Source organism: Lissotriton vulgaris, chromosome 3_1 (genome assembly GCF_964263255.1).
Source record: "Lissotriton vulgaris chromosome 3_1, aLisVul1.2, whole genome shotgun sequence".
Taxonomy (NCBI): domain Eukaryota; kingdom Metazoa; phylum Chordata; class Amphibia; order Caudata; family Salamandridae; genus Lissotriton; species Lissotriton vulgaris.
The window spans coordinates 734,729,791-734,743,382 of NC_141689.1; the positions used below are offsets into that span (position 1 = coordinate 734,729,791).

General features: G+C 47.9%; 1 protein-coding gene across 1 annotated transcript in view; it reads left to right on the top strand.

The window, feature by feature from the left end:
- Positions 1-13,592, top strand: part of COMMD10 (COMM domain containing 10) — an 898,809-nt gene that overhangs the window by 384,621 nt on the left and 500,596 nt on the right. The window lies entirely within an intron of this gene.

Genomic DNA, 13,592 nt, shown 5'->3' on the forward strand with positions numbered 1-13,592 from the left:
CGAGTTTTAGAGGTCAGCCAGGACTGATAGTGGAAGCAGGAATAAGTCTTATTTATTGAGGAGGATGGTTGCGAGGTGTGCTTTCGTGCATGTATTTGTCCAGGTTGTGCCTCCATTTTATCTGGGATAAATAGAAGTGTCTGGCACCCCTGGTTCCCTTTCTGGCATTAGGTGCATCTGTTGCACACGTTTCCTTTACCTATATAGTGGTGGCCCTAGCCCAACAATTGGAATTCTTCACTGGGCTTCGACATCTTTAGTTTGATTGTAGCATATTGGCAGCCATGCTTGATATATTGGGAACATCCTTTGTCTAATGGTGGCAGCGCTTGGCATAATGATGGCCACCATTGGCACATGTTCGTCCTTTTTGTCATTGGGGTGTCCAGCCTGCCCTGGCACAGTGGTGATACAGGCACAGTGTTGGGTATTCCAGGCATATTGTAGGCATTCTTGCCTTTATTGTGGTCATACCTGGGTAGGAGTCAGAATGGAAATGACAAACCCATGTTTGAAACCATGTATGGACTGAAAATGAAGAAAGTGTATTTTCTGAAACTGGTGAGGTTTGAAGACAAAATGTATTAAAAACCCACTTTTGAGTGACCGTTCATGATGAATTGGGAAACAAATTGCTGCTTACTTTACGTCAGATGACACTTGTTGATATGGCTGTTATTTAATTAGTTGTGTTGGGGCATCTCCTATTGAGAAGGCGCTTCTGACATCACCGTTAACTCAGTCTGATGCGTTGAGATGGGAATAATAATCTAGCATAGGGTGGTAACTATTTTGTTCTGCAACTGATAAAATCCTTCATACTCGTAGGAAGGTTTTCCAGTTCCGCACCCTCCCATGTAGAACAGGGTCCTTCCACTTAAGGTGGGCCCCACCTGCTCTCAGGGCAGTACCACAACACTCAGCCACGAACCCTAAGGATCCCTGCTAGGCCCGTACCACCCCTTCTGGGAAACACAGGGTTTCTTCCTTCGGGATGAGCCACACCTGTGTCCACAGGAGTACGCCTAGGAGACACACCGGCCAGGACACTGGCTACAGTCGCCCTGCCGTCCAGATCCGGAAACACCGACTACTGGCTCCCCAACCGCGGGCAGTACACTACGGCCAGATGCCTGGCGCACCAGGACTTCTACAAGATGAAAATAAAATCTAAGACTTTCTCTCCTCCTTCAGCAGGAAGGCAACCACTGTAGGTCAATACCCCATACAGCTTACCCGGTTCCCCCTCTTCAGGCAGGAGTTCCCTCTTGTACTAACTAGGATGAGCCACGACCACGTCAGCAGGGCTCAGAGTTCAGCTCTCCCCAAGGCAAGCCGCGAGTCACTCAGCAGGGCTTCCTTGTCCGGGATACAACTTAACGTTCATTTCAGCAAGATGAGCCGCGACCACGTCAGCAGGGCTCAGTGTTCAGCTCCCTCCAAGGCAAGCCGCGAGTCACTCAGCAGGGTTTCCTTGTCCGGGATACAACCTAACATTCATTTCAGCAAGAGGAGCCGCGACAACATCAGCAGGGCTCAGTGTTCAGCTCTCCCCAAGGCAAGCCGCGAACCAATCAGCAGGGCTTCCTTGTCCGGGATACAACCTAACACTCATTCGGCAGGGTAAGGGAGACACATGACGCATAAAACACATTCAGCGGTGTACGGAACACATGATGCTTCAAACACATTCAGCGGGGTAAGGGAGGACACCTGACGCATAAAACACATTCAGCGGGAGGAGCCAAGACAGCGACTGTGATGGCCGCCTAAGACCTCGGCTCCGCGGCCCTTCTCCTCCCGCGTGGATATCCTGTAATTGATCCTGAACCTATTTCACGCTTCCGCGTCGGTGAGGACGCCCGGTCACAGTTCGCGTGATCCCGAGGTCTCGCCCAGCCATACACCCGGAGAAACATCCATTCGCATCTGGCGGCCTGCAGTGGCGTTGGAACTGGGACTGTGAGTTGATGACGGGGCCGGGCACTGAGTGAACAACAGCGGTCACCCGTGCGGGGGAGGAGTCGGTCAGCTGGAGCAGTGGGAGGATCGGCTTGCTTCTTGCCAGGGACGGCCAGAACACCTAGCGGTGCGGATCGGAGCATGCCCGGCGTAGTAATCCCGATGGTTTGTTTAAATTGTGCGACTAATTACAAGCGAGCTGCTCAGACGCTGTTGGCCGCCCGGCCCGCTTTTGGCGGGCTGTTCCCGAAATTTCGCAGGAACTGCACCCTTTCACGGATGGCCCGCATCGGAGGCTGCTACTTAGGCATTTATTGATACTGCCCTCACAGAATTGCTGCAGTACCATGGAGCCTGACATGCCTTTGTTTGAGGCTCGGTCCCACACGTCAATGGAGCGGCTAGCTGATCAAATCGATGGCGTGGAGTGTAACACCCGAAGTGCTGGCTTGCAGCAAGGAGGGGAGTGCATGGAAATGAGGAGCGTGGAAGTGTCGGCACATGGAGTTGAACTAACGTGTCGTGACCTTCTAGCGGCTCTTAGTGCCCTACACTCCACCCTGGAACATGGCGCCCAAGCACTGGGGAATAAATTGGATGTCATGGTGTCTACCTTGAGACGTTTGATACCAGTCAGTCTTCAGGCTCGCGACGACCTGCCTTGTTCCATACCCGAGAGGAGCGCGATGGCTGCCACCGTGAACATTGAAACACTGAATGTCCCGGCTTGTGTGGTAACTGGTGCGCAGGCTTCCGGATGTTCAGACTGTTCGGTAGGTCTAACACTGGATCCAGAGGTGGCAATATCATTCTACGCTATGCTCCCGAAGACCCTAGTGCTGTCTCGGACACTGTCGGACATTCTGTTTCTCCTCTCCTTCCCGGATATTGTGCGTGTGACCTGGAAGATACGCTTTGGAGCGGTATTGGGATCATTGGACTGGCATGCTGATGACTGTGTTAATATTTGGATATGTCGCCTCATTGTGTGTGGACTGCAGTCTGGGCTAGATTTGAGGCTCCGTTCCCTCGCAGTATTCATTATGGGAATGGATCGACGGCGGTTGAACTCCGTTGGTGCATTAGATCGCACGGGACAGGGTTGAGGTCGTGTCCTGGATTGCCGGAGTTTGATTTCCTGGTGACTATGTGGGACATGCCTCCTGTTGATTGAAATGATGGTCGCCCGGGTGCCGGTGTTTGGATGGGTGGGTGGCTGGGAGCCAGTATAATAATTCTCTCTCCTCCTCCACTTTCTTTCTCTTTTATCTCACTATATTTCGGGTCTCCTATTTAGGGCGACGGGCACACTGCTGGGGGGGTAGGCCATGGCCTTCTGCAGGGGTGCGGGGTGGGGGGTTGGGGGGGTGTCTTTCTATTTTCTTGTTTCCTCCTTGGTTCTATGGCCCTTTTTCTTTACTCTTTTTCTGCGTTATCGTTCCACAGGGTTCCTGTAGTGTACTCAGTTTTTGTGGGGTGGGCATTGGTTTATCACGTATAGTGATTGTATTGATGGCTACTTTGTTTTGTTTACTTTGCCCTCACTCCCACTTTAATTGTTATGCTGGTTGCCTTTACACTTTTTGATGGCCAGCTGCAGGTCCTGAAACGATCGCTTGGCATTGATCCTGTAATCTCTAGAACTTTAAAAAAAGAAACCTCTTTCATCCTGGTACCGATATGGTACGGTCATTACCCTGAGCTACAATAGGGCATTTGAGAGGCGGAATGTTGCATGCTTATGGCTTTATTGATTCACTTGCCCGTGATTGTAACTGCTTTATGTAACAATAAAGGTTTATCAAAAATGTAAAAAAAAAAAAAAACATTCAGCGGTGTACGGGACACTTGATGCATCAAACACATTCAGCGGTGTAAGGAAGGACACACTTATCGTTGATTCAGCAAGTTCCCCATCCCAGAGAACTTACACTCATTATTCAGCAAGCTCCCTATCTCAGAGAACTTACACTCCATTATTCAGCACAACTCAATATTCATCCAAACACATTGAACATAATTACGCTGCCACCACTGGATCCCACCCTTCTGGTGAATCCAGAAACACATTGCACTAGGGGGATGACCTACCCTCCCGAGCTAGGGACACCTAACTCACAGTGTACAAGGAGCACATTTTCCACAGAACAGACATTTCTAGCAACCTTTAAAAATAAACAATAATCTCCTTTCTTTGCGACCATTTAAAACGCAGAGTTTTGTAGTGAGGCCAGTTTTCGCTGTGGTACTGCGCAAACACAAGTCCAGATCCCACCGCTAGACACCAATGTTAGAAATGGAATCCCTGGCTGTCCAGGGCTTGCGCCAAAGTCAGTCAGAGATCACCACTCCCAAGTCAGGGCAAGGGGGCTACACACCAAGATAACCCCTGCTCACCCTCTAGGTAACGTGGCGCAAACAGCAAGGCTAAATTCGGAGGCTATGTAGGTTAAGTATTTGCGCACGCACCCATCAGCAACAACATCCAGGGCCCCCACAAAAGGAACTCCACACAAGGTATATATGAAAATAGTCTTTGTATTAAAAGGGACACATAGGAACACACACTTTACAAGGTGCCAGAGGCACGGGCAGGATTTACAAGGGACTATGTACAGGGCAGGGCCAAGGGACCACTGCTAGGAATATGCACTTGATGGAATTGGCATTTCGAACATATAACAACTGGAAGCTTCATAGAACTAGCATTAGAACTCACTCTAACCAGCAGCACATACATGAGACATAGGATAGTTAATATGGGAAAATTAGCAAGGCACATAACGCAGTTGAGGCACCTGTAGGGGGGAAACACAGAATGATTCTTAAGAAGCAAGTTTAATATTAGCCAATAACTTTCAACCGGCCAACTGGCCTTTCTGGGACTAGGACGCTCAATGTCGTAATGTCAGGACAGGCTGCAGAGAGCCGTGAACAAGCCTACATGTGGCAGCTGCCCACGAAGTGCTGGGCAGCTGGGATGATGTGGTCAACGTGGGAGTCCTTCCTGTGGGACCCGATTTTGTTAGGGGACCTCTTGGAGCTCTGGGGCTCTGGGGACAATTAGGGCCTTGAGCCACTCGGGGCTCGCGGAACCATCAGGGCGGGGAGCCTCTCGGGCTCACTCAAGATGCGGGGGCCATCGTTAGAGTCCTTCCCGGACTCGAGAACAATAGGGAGGGGCCCTCGGGAACCTCGCCAGCACACGGCCCTTCCCCAGGTAGAGGAGCGGCCTGGAGCCCGCCCGCACTCACCGGTTGTCGGAGGCGGCGGCTCCTCGTGGCCTTCAACTCCTCTCTGCTGGGCTATTTGGCGTGACGGTGGCGGGGCTCTCTCCTCGGGGGAGCTGGCCAGGCTAGGGACATCAGACGCACCCCAGGAAGTGGAGCCAGCCTTGTGTGGGGAAAACCCAGCCTCATTCAGGACCCTCAAATCAGACAGTCAATCCACAAGCAGGCCCAGGCTCACTCCTCCCCTCACATCAGCATGCCAAACACTCCATTCACCACCGGGGCAGACCCTCCCAGACTCTTGGAGCCAGGCTCACCAGCCAGCCTCAGCCAATCACACACCAGACACAAATTACACAAATATGCCAACTTCTAAAAGTGGCGCTTCTACACTAGACACAATCATACCGCATATACCATTGCGCAGCATTCATTCTCACGAGTTCACACATATCAGACTCGAACTTGCACACCCCACGCATCTGGAACTACCAGGGACACATACATCCCCCATGCATTCCTATGGGAGGGCAGGTCTCTCTCACCACACGCACTCAGAGTGGGAATCACCATCCCCAGGTTACATATAACAACCAAAAACTTCAGGGGTGAACCTGCCAAAAGGGCCAAGTCCAACAGTACTCAAAAAGTGTTCCTATCGGAAGGGGCATGGCATATGCAGTGTATGCACTGGGTGATGGGGCAGACAAATGTTTGTGCCATTGGCAAGATGCAAGGCTTTCAAGGGTGTGTATGGCAAGGGTATACAACCCCTTTCAGATGCTGCCCATACATCATGCCCACTGATCGTCGGCCGCCAGAAGGAGAGTGACACAGCGCATCCTGAGAACGAATTCCACATTAAGGCGCTACTCTGCCTCCCCTTCCACCCTGCTGCTTTGTTGACTTGGAAAAGTGACTCACTGTGCTATGCTTTTACCTGTGTGTGCTACATCATGTAGTGTAATAAGCATGTTTTTCCCCTGGCCCATGCAGATTGTGTTACCTGAGCCAGCTTGCACTACCAAGCCTCTCTTGTCTGGTCGAATACATTTGAGTGTAGATGTGCAGCAGCTTTAACTAAGTCAAACCTTTAAAAAGTTGCCAAAAGGATCCTTCCATGTTATGCGAATCCGCAAATGGAGAGCTGTGTTGGCTTACAAAGTTGGGGGTGAATTGCCTAAAATCTTGCTGACTGCTTCCGTACTTGTATTTTTTATGCCATTTAAATCCGCAAGGAGAAAGCTTGGTTTTTAATGGCTCTTTAGTTGTAATAACAGGTTTGTCTTTTTAATGTTTTCTGGTGTTATGGGGTTATATCTGTCTTCTTTTCTCAAGTGCGATTGGTGTTATGGGTGCGTAATTGCAAGAATTTTAAGTAATTATGCAATAAATTATTTAATTCCTATCCTTTCTAATGAAGCTTTCTCTGCTCAGTCCACGGTGACCTCTGGCACCACTCTGGATTGTTTATACTTGAGGGAGAAAGTAGCATGGACATAGCTGCCATGGTTTTAGATTGCTTGGTGGGACATTTCCATAATTTTAGAGTAATTATGAGTGACATTTCACCGACAATGAGTGGCACTTTCTTACGAGCAAAATCAAGCAAAGAAGATGAGGGAAACAAATAACTGAAATTACACCCATTTGAGCAACGTGACTGCGCCAGCAAAAGCAACATTTTCATAGCATAGCATGTCAGTGCAACAGTAGATCTTGACTTGCACTCATCCTGCACGGTGCAACGGAGATCTGACCTGTGTCACCTTAGCACAGTAAGTAACTGCATGTGTTATAATCTGACACACTGTACAACCAGCACCCACTGACTGACTTGCGCTGTGCCAAAAATGAATTTGCTAATTAACAAACACACTTGGATGGCAAGTGCATTGAGGCCGACTAACCCGAAACACTATATTTAGGCCTTAACAAGAAATATTTGAATATTTCCTGCTGTGTAACACCGTGTAACCAGCACTGCACGACTCACTTTCATTAACTAGGTAATGTATTCTAGGAGCTGCAGGGCCGGACTGTGAACCAAAACCGGCCCTGGCAAAGTGCGCTTCCGCCCCCCTGGGAGTAAGACCGAGCTCTTTGGCGGGGCCGGTGTTCGGCCGATTTTGTTACATGGCCGCTTTTGCAGCAAACGGCCCTGTAACAAAAACGGCCCCCAGGGCCCAAAACCGGCCCCCACCTTTGCGGCGCACCGGGGGATTGCCCGGTGCCCGCAACGGCCACTCCGGGCCTAAGGAGCTGTGAGTAGTGCTGACCGGTCCGGATGAACTGGTCCAACTGAACCCAGAGACAGTGCTGATTTGTAAAAGAAAAGTCCAGGGCAGGCACGTGTGTGAGAGGGAGGGCAGAGAAGGCAGCCTGGCAGGATGCGACTGCAGCATAAGGGAGTCTGGAGGGCTAACAGGCACTTTCTAAATACATTTAATTTGAAGTCAACCTGCTAAACTCAAGAGCCATAGAGGTTGCTGTGAACTGTATACTAGGGTGAATAAACGTTTGTTCGAGCTTTGCCCCCCTCCCCGCATCATCTTTACCTGATGGATCCTATTCCAACAAGAGAAAAAAATAAAACATTTACAGAAACATAACCCTTCAGGGAGAGCAGTGCAACATCTGTTTCTGCTTAAAACACCTTGCAAAACCAAGGTACAGAAAAGACATTTGCAAGCCTCGAAGATAATTAACACTTCCTTGTTATGGAAGTTAGTGATCACACAGCGTTTCAGTTGCTGAATTGCTTCTCCCTACCACTGAACAGGGTGAGTCTGAGAGCGGACCATAGAACCAGTCCACCCTCCCCCTCCCCCTTCTGTCAAACAACACAGAAACAGAATGCGTGAAAGACAGAAGGAAGCTCTCCTGCGTTCCGCTACTTTTCTATATAGCTTAAAGTTACATAAGCATTGGAGTTATGCACACACACTGTAGGCACTTACTTCTTTGCAGCGCTGCGGGATCACGCCTGCTGGTAGCCGGTGCCCACAACTTGGACTCTCCAGGGTGGCCCCGCCCACGGCAACACCGGCGCAGCCATTCATGATTTAAACTACGGGCTGCTGGTGTGCTCTGGGCAGGCTGGGGAACCGCTGCAGCTGAGGAACAACTCCAGTGGCCAGGTTCACTCAACTGCTGGTGTGGGTTCGTCTTTGACTCTGTCATTATTACAGCTGCTGGCTGGCTCAGGCCGCAACGAGCTTCCCCAGCGGCAATCCACCTTTGTCGGTCCTGCTGACCGCTGCATCGTGCCGCAGCCGGCTTTACAGGCAGGCTCGGAAATTAATTTATAAAATACGCCTTCGGGCAACGGCCGTTATTCTAAGCAATACACAATTGGCCCACACAGGAGTTATTTGGAAAGCCAAAAGCCGTCGAAATCATGACGTGGTGCCCTGTGCTGCTGCTCGCACCGTCCCTGCTCTCTCCCTCGGCCAGGTAGTGGGCTCGTCATCATTTGTGGCCAGAGCTACACACAAACTGCCTCTCTCATACCCCCTGCTGTAATGCAACAGGACATAACGTTTCACGGCGCCAAGTCCACAAATTGTGTCACACAATCTGACTTGGGCACGGCTCTCGCGGTAGTAGCTATTGAACACTACTCTGCAAAACGCCATGCAGGCTGACACTGTCTGACTCAGAGCTGCACTGCGCGGCGCTGCATGAACAATCACAAGAAGATACATTGTAGCACTGCCCTCCAGGCCTTAGCTTACTCAGCTGGGAGCGCCCCAAGACTGAGGCTGCAACACGCACAGGCAGGTCACAGGCAGCGCACTGCACTGACACACACAGATTGTAGGTAGCACTAACGGACAACTCAGCCACTATGCATTATGCCTGACAATGCATTTCAGTGCTGTGATGCGGAGCACCACACTGAAATGCGTTAGTGTCACTACTGATGCGTGATACTTGGCAGGACTGTTTGGACTACCTGGACTCAGAGGGAAACACATTGACAAACCCCCCTTTAGAGCTTAACTTTCATAAGCAGTGCTGTTTACCAGCTTGCCGCCGCAATGCTACTCTGGGCGCTGCATTTAACTTTCAGCAGAAGCCAAGAACAGTGAAAAGCAACTATGGCAGCTGAATCTTCATAAGCTCCCTCTCCCCTGTGCTCCTCGTGCTGTGTGCACAGCTCATCTGCTGCCGAGCTCACTCTGCATCTGCCACAAGCAAGGCTTGGCATTTTAGATCTGCTTACCCAGTGGAACTTTCAAAACTAGGAGTGCGGAACATTGCATAATTTATAGTGCAAAAAAAGTATTAAAAAAATATATATATACAGCCGTCGGTAGTCTCGGGGGAAGCAAAATCCACATTGCAAATTGAATGCAGTTGGGAGGATGCAGAATGCTGTTGGAAGGCACTCAAGCGCAGTTTATCGCTAGTTACTGCGATTTTATGGAAATATCTTCAGAAATACTGAGAGAACATCGTGTAACTTGTTCATTTTTTACCATTAGTGCTGAATTTTACTAAGTGTATTTGTACATGTACACGACCTCAAATTACACTTTCTAAAGGTATAGATTTGCAACAGAGGGAGGGATTGAAATGTGTTTTTTTAATTTAATTTAACAGACATTTGCTAGCTTTAGAAATGGAAATCCACCTGTCATAATGTTGGAAAGCATCAGTCTCCAAAGCAAACGCATCATCTCTCTGCCTGTGCCAGCATTTTCAATTGGCCCATCAGCCTGCTTATATATGTGATGTACACTTCTAGAAAATATCTAAACCTCTGTGCGAAGTTTTTAAAATGCCACACTGCTTTTACAAAAAATAGCATATGTTTGTCAACTTGACAAACGGATGCTTTTTTTTGGTAAAAGCGCCTCATACTGTGCTTTAACTTTAATGGCGGCAGCACCCCTTTCTTGAGACGAGCCGGGTCTAAAGAAAGGGGCACCATCGCCATTAACATGAAAGCGCGGCTGACGAGCCGGGTCTAAAGAAAGGGGCACCGTCGCCATTAACATGAAAGCGCGGCATGGGGCACTTTTCAAAAAATAGCATTTGCAATGCAATGCTATTGGCATTGTCATTTACAATGCGAATAGCTCATACTCCCCTAAATGAAAGACCTATTGCATTACAAATGCTTGTTTCTTATTAGCATTGCTTTGTAGACTAAATGAGGTGGAAGGTAAAACCTTTTAACTAAAACATCTCGTAACCACACATTAATGATGTTTTAATACGATCATTGAAGCACCGTAGTACCAGAGACCATATCTTTCTGCAAGATATGGGGCTTTTTTAGTGGAGAACCCAAGAAGACTAAATTGTGTCCAAGGCCATTCCATAGACAATTGTGATGCATTCAAATGGCACATGAATGTTTTAGTTGAAAGTGGAAGCGTAGTATGTTGAACTTACAACTACATATCATGAGGTCTGTGGTTTATGAAAGTTCCATGACTGTCTTTTTATGTTTCCATTTTGCATGCGCAAATATCACAGCAGGTGTTGTTTGCCATTTAGATCCGGTCTCTGGTCCCTCTTTGTCAGTAGTTTTGGTCTGTGTGGAGCATACTGACTTTTCCTCCTGACTTGAGGAATAAATGTAAATTGATACTTGTATAACGCACTACTCACCTGCAAGGGTCTCAAGGCGCTTGTACGAATACCGCTGTGGAACCCATCCTGGCTTTCCCTGTCCACTCCTGGGCACCCCCAAGATGGAGGCCAGGCATCCTTAGCGTTGTGGGGGCCGTTGTGGAGATTAAGCAAGCTATTGGCCAGAGTTGCAGAGTGGGACTCCATGATTGGAATAGGCACCGAGGCGAGAATTATCAAGTCCGTGGAATTTTGAGCCCAAGACCCGCCGAGGCGGGGAATTGAACCCTGGTCCCAGGCTAGGCCTCTGCATCAGGGTCTGCCGCTCTAATCATTGAGCCACAATGTGCTTAATTTGTGCTGTAGTGTGGCCTAAGCCTGGTTTGCACACAAGTTATGTTAGCATGGCTTATTCGAAGTATAAACGCCATTTTACTTTTGTCTGCTTTTGCACACAACAGCGGTTTCCGGTGCTCAGCACTGGGACTTAATTGTCAGCACCTGCTCTAGTGACAGTCCACCACATGGTGGCGCTGTCTTTTTTTGATTTTGAGATTAGCACAGCAACGTATTTATTAAGTCAATATACATTGGGAATGAATAATGCCAGCCTCTCATGCCATCATTATAGCTGGGTGTGGCCTGAAATAGTCTGAATTGTCACACCTGTAGAAGTGCAATGGTTTGGTGTTATATTGGTACTGACTGTCATTGGCAGCACTGGCATGGTATGGGTGGGGCAAGCGGCAGAGGCCTTCTGAGAAGGGCACTGGCACTTCATTTTTTACAAATTAAGCACTGAGTGGTGGCAGCTGGTGAGCAAACGTAGACCACAGATACAGGTAAATTTTGAAATCTGATCTTATATTGCAGTTCTTCAATGCTACTTTCTACTTGTCTTCTTTTCTGGCCTGAGCGCCATCTTTCCCATGAATGGGCCTCCACTATCTGGTCTACCTGCTGACCACTCATTTATGATCTGGTAGAACCTCGCTAGGGTGAAAAAGAAGGGTGTGCCTTAGTAGAAGTAACTGCATTTTAAGTTAACACCAGTTTTTGTAGCCCTTCATATTCCATGAAACTGACCACTTGACGGTGTCTGCTGGGCTGTATGAAAAGAGTAGACTCTAAACTGCATGAATAAGAACTTCTTAGAAACTTTCCAGAAGCTGCATTATCTTCCTTTGCTCTGATTTCTAAAAGTAGCTTTTTTCCAGATAGCTGTAGCCTGGGATACAAAGCATCTGTTTCCACATTGTTCCCCTTTGTTTGTAGTGAGAATGATAGGTGACACTCAAGGGGTACAATGCAGTGTTTCTGGTGCAGAAGGTGGGGATTTGCCAATTAGGAGCTGAGTACAATGGCTACAAAAGGTGCTCGAATTGATGCTTAGTACAGATGTACAGAGGGTATGTGTGAATGTTTGGAGAAGTGTGGCTCAATGGTTAGAGCGGCAGACCCTGATGCAGAGGTTAGCCCGGGACCAGGGTTCAATTCCCCTCCTCGGCGGGTCTTGGGCTCAAAAATTCCACGGACCTGATAATTCTCGCCTCAGTGCCTATTCCAATCATGGAGTCCCACTCTGCAACTCTGGGCAATAGCTTGCTTAATCTCCACAACGCTAAGGATGCCTGGCCTCCACCTTGGAGGTGCCCAGGAGTGGACGCCTCACAGGGAAAGCCAGGATGGGTTCCACAGCGGTATTCGTACAAGTGCCTTGAGACCTTCGCGGGTGAGTAGTGCGCTATACAAGTATCAATTTACATTTACAATGTTTGAAATTAGCTCAAATTGAGGCTTCAGGTAGTTTTTGCCTCTGCAACATTCACTTAACATAGTCATAGGAACCCAAAGGTATATTACTGTTGTAATGTTTGTATGTCAATGTGAAAGAGATGACTGTTTGGATAGAAAAAAGAAAGAAAAGGAAGAAAAGCAATTTAGAGACTTCTGATAGTAAAAAGAAACTGTATTGACAGCGACAGTCACTAGGTGGATCAGGGAGAGCACTTCCTCCATATTGAACCCACGACTCTGCCACTGGGGAGATGCATTAAGGTAGAATCCCAAGAGTACTGATTTTAAACCCTGACTTAGACACTTCAACAAAACCAGTGAAACATCTGTTTTTGATGGACTCAATTTGAATCAGCACTGACACAGCAGTAGATGAAGTTTATACATGGAAAACAGACCTAAAGTCTAAATACAATTTCATAATATTTTCTTATCACTCACATATTTTTAATTCATATATATTGAAATCTCTGACAAATAATTTTCATGGCAGTATGAGATACACATGCGATTGTAGATAAGACTGAGCGTGTTGAGCCTACCCAGGTTAAGAGTACTGAAGCGTTCACATGAAAGGCTGAAGAAAGATAAAGAAGTGAAAAGTTAGCTGTCAGAAATGTGGTTATTACTTTCGGAGAGTGGTACCCCTATCATCTTAATAAACACAGCCTGGTTAGGTCAAACATAATTTTGAGAGACTCTCTGCTCAACCATTGGTAGCTATGGCACAAGCATCCACAATCCCAAGAGACGTGCATGAAAGGTTAAAGCTGTACCAACAATTTTAAAGTTAAGAACACTACACAAAAAAATCCTAAACCAACTTAGAAACATAGAGAAAATGTTAATGAGCAAAAAGACAGTAAGATCACCAAAATTAGCTAAAGTAAACTGGAGCTATTCACTGCTAGGTAGTTTACACCCAGGGGCCTTTCCTGTGCCTAGAGGCAAACCATTTTCCTCTGACTGAGAATTGTGGACTCCATCAATCACAGATGTGAATTCCGGCTCTCAAGG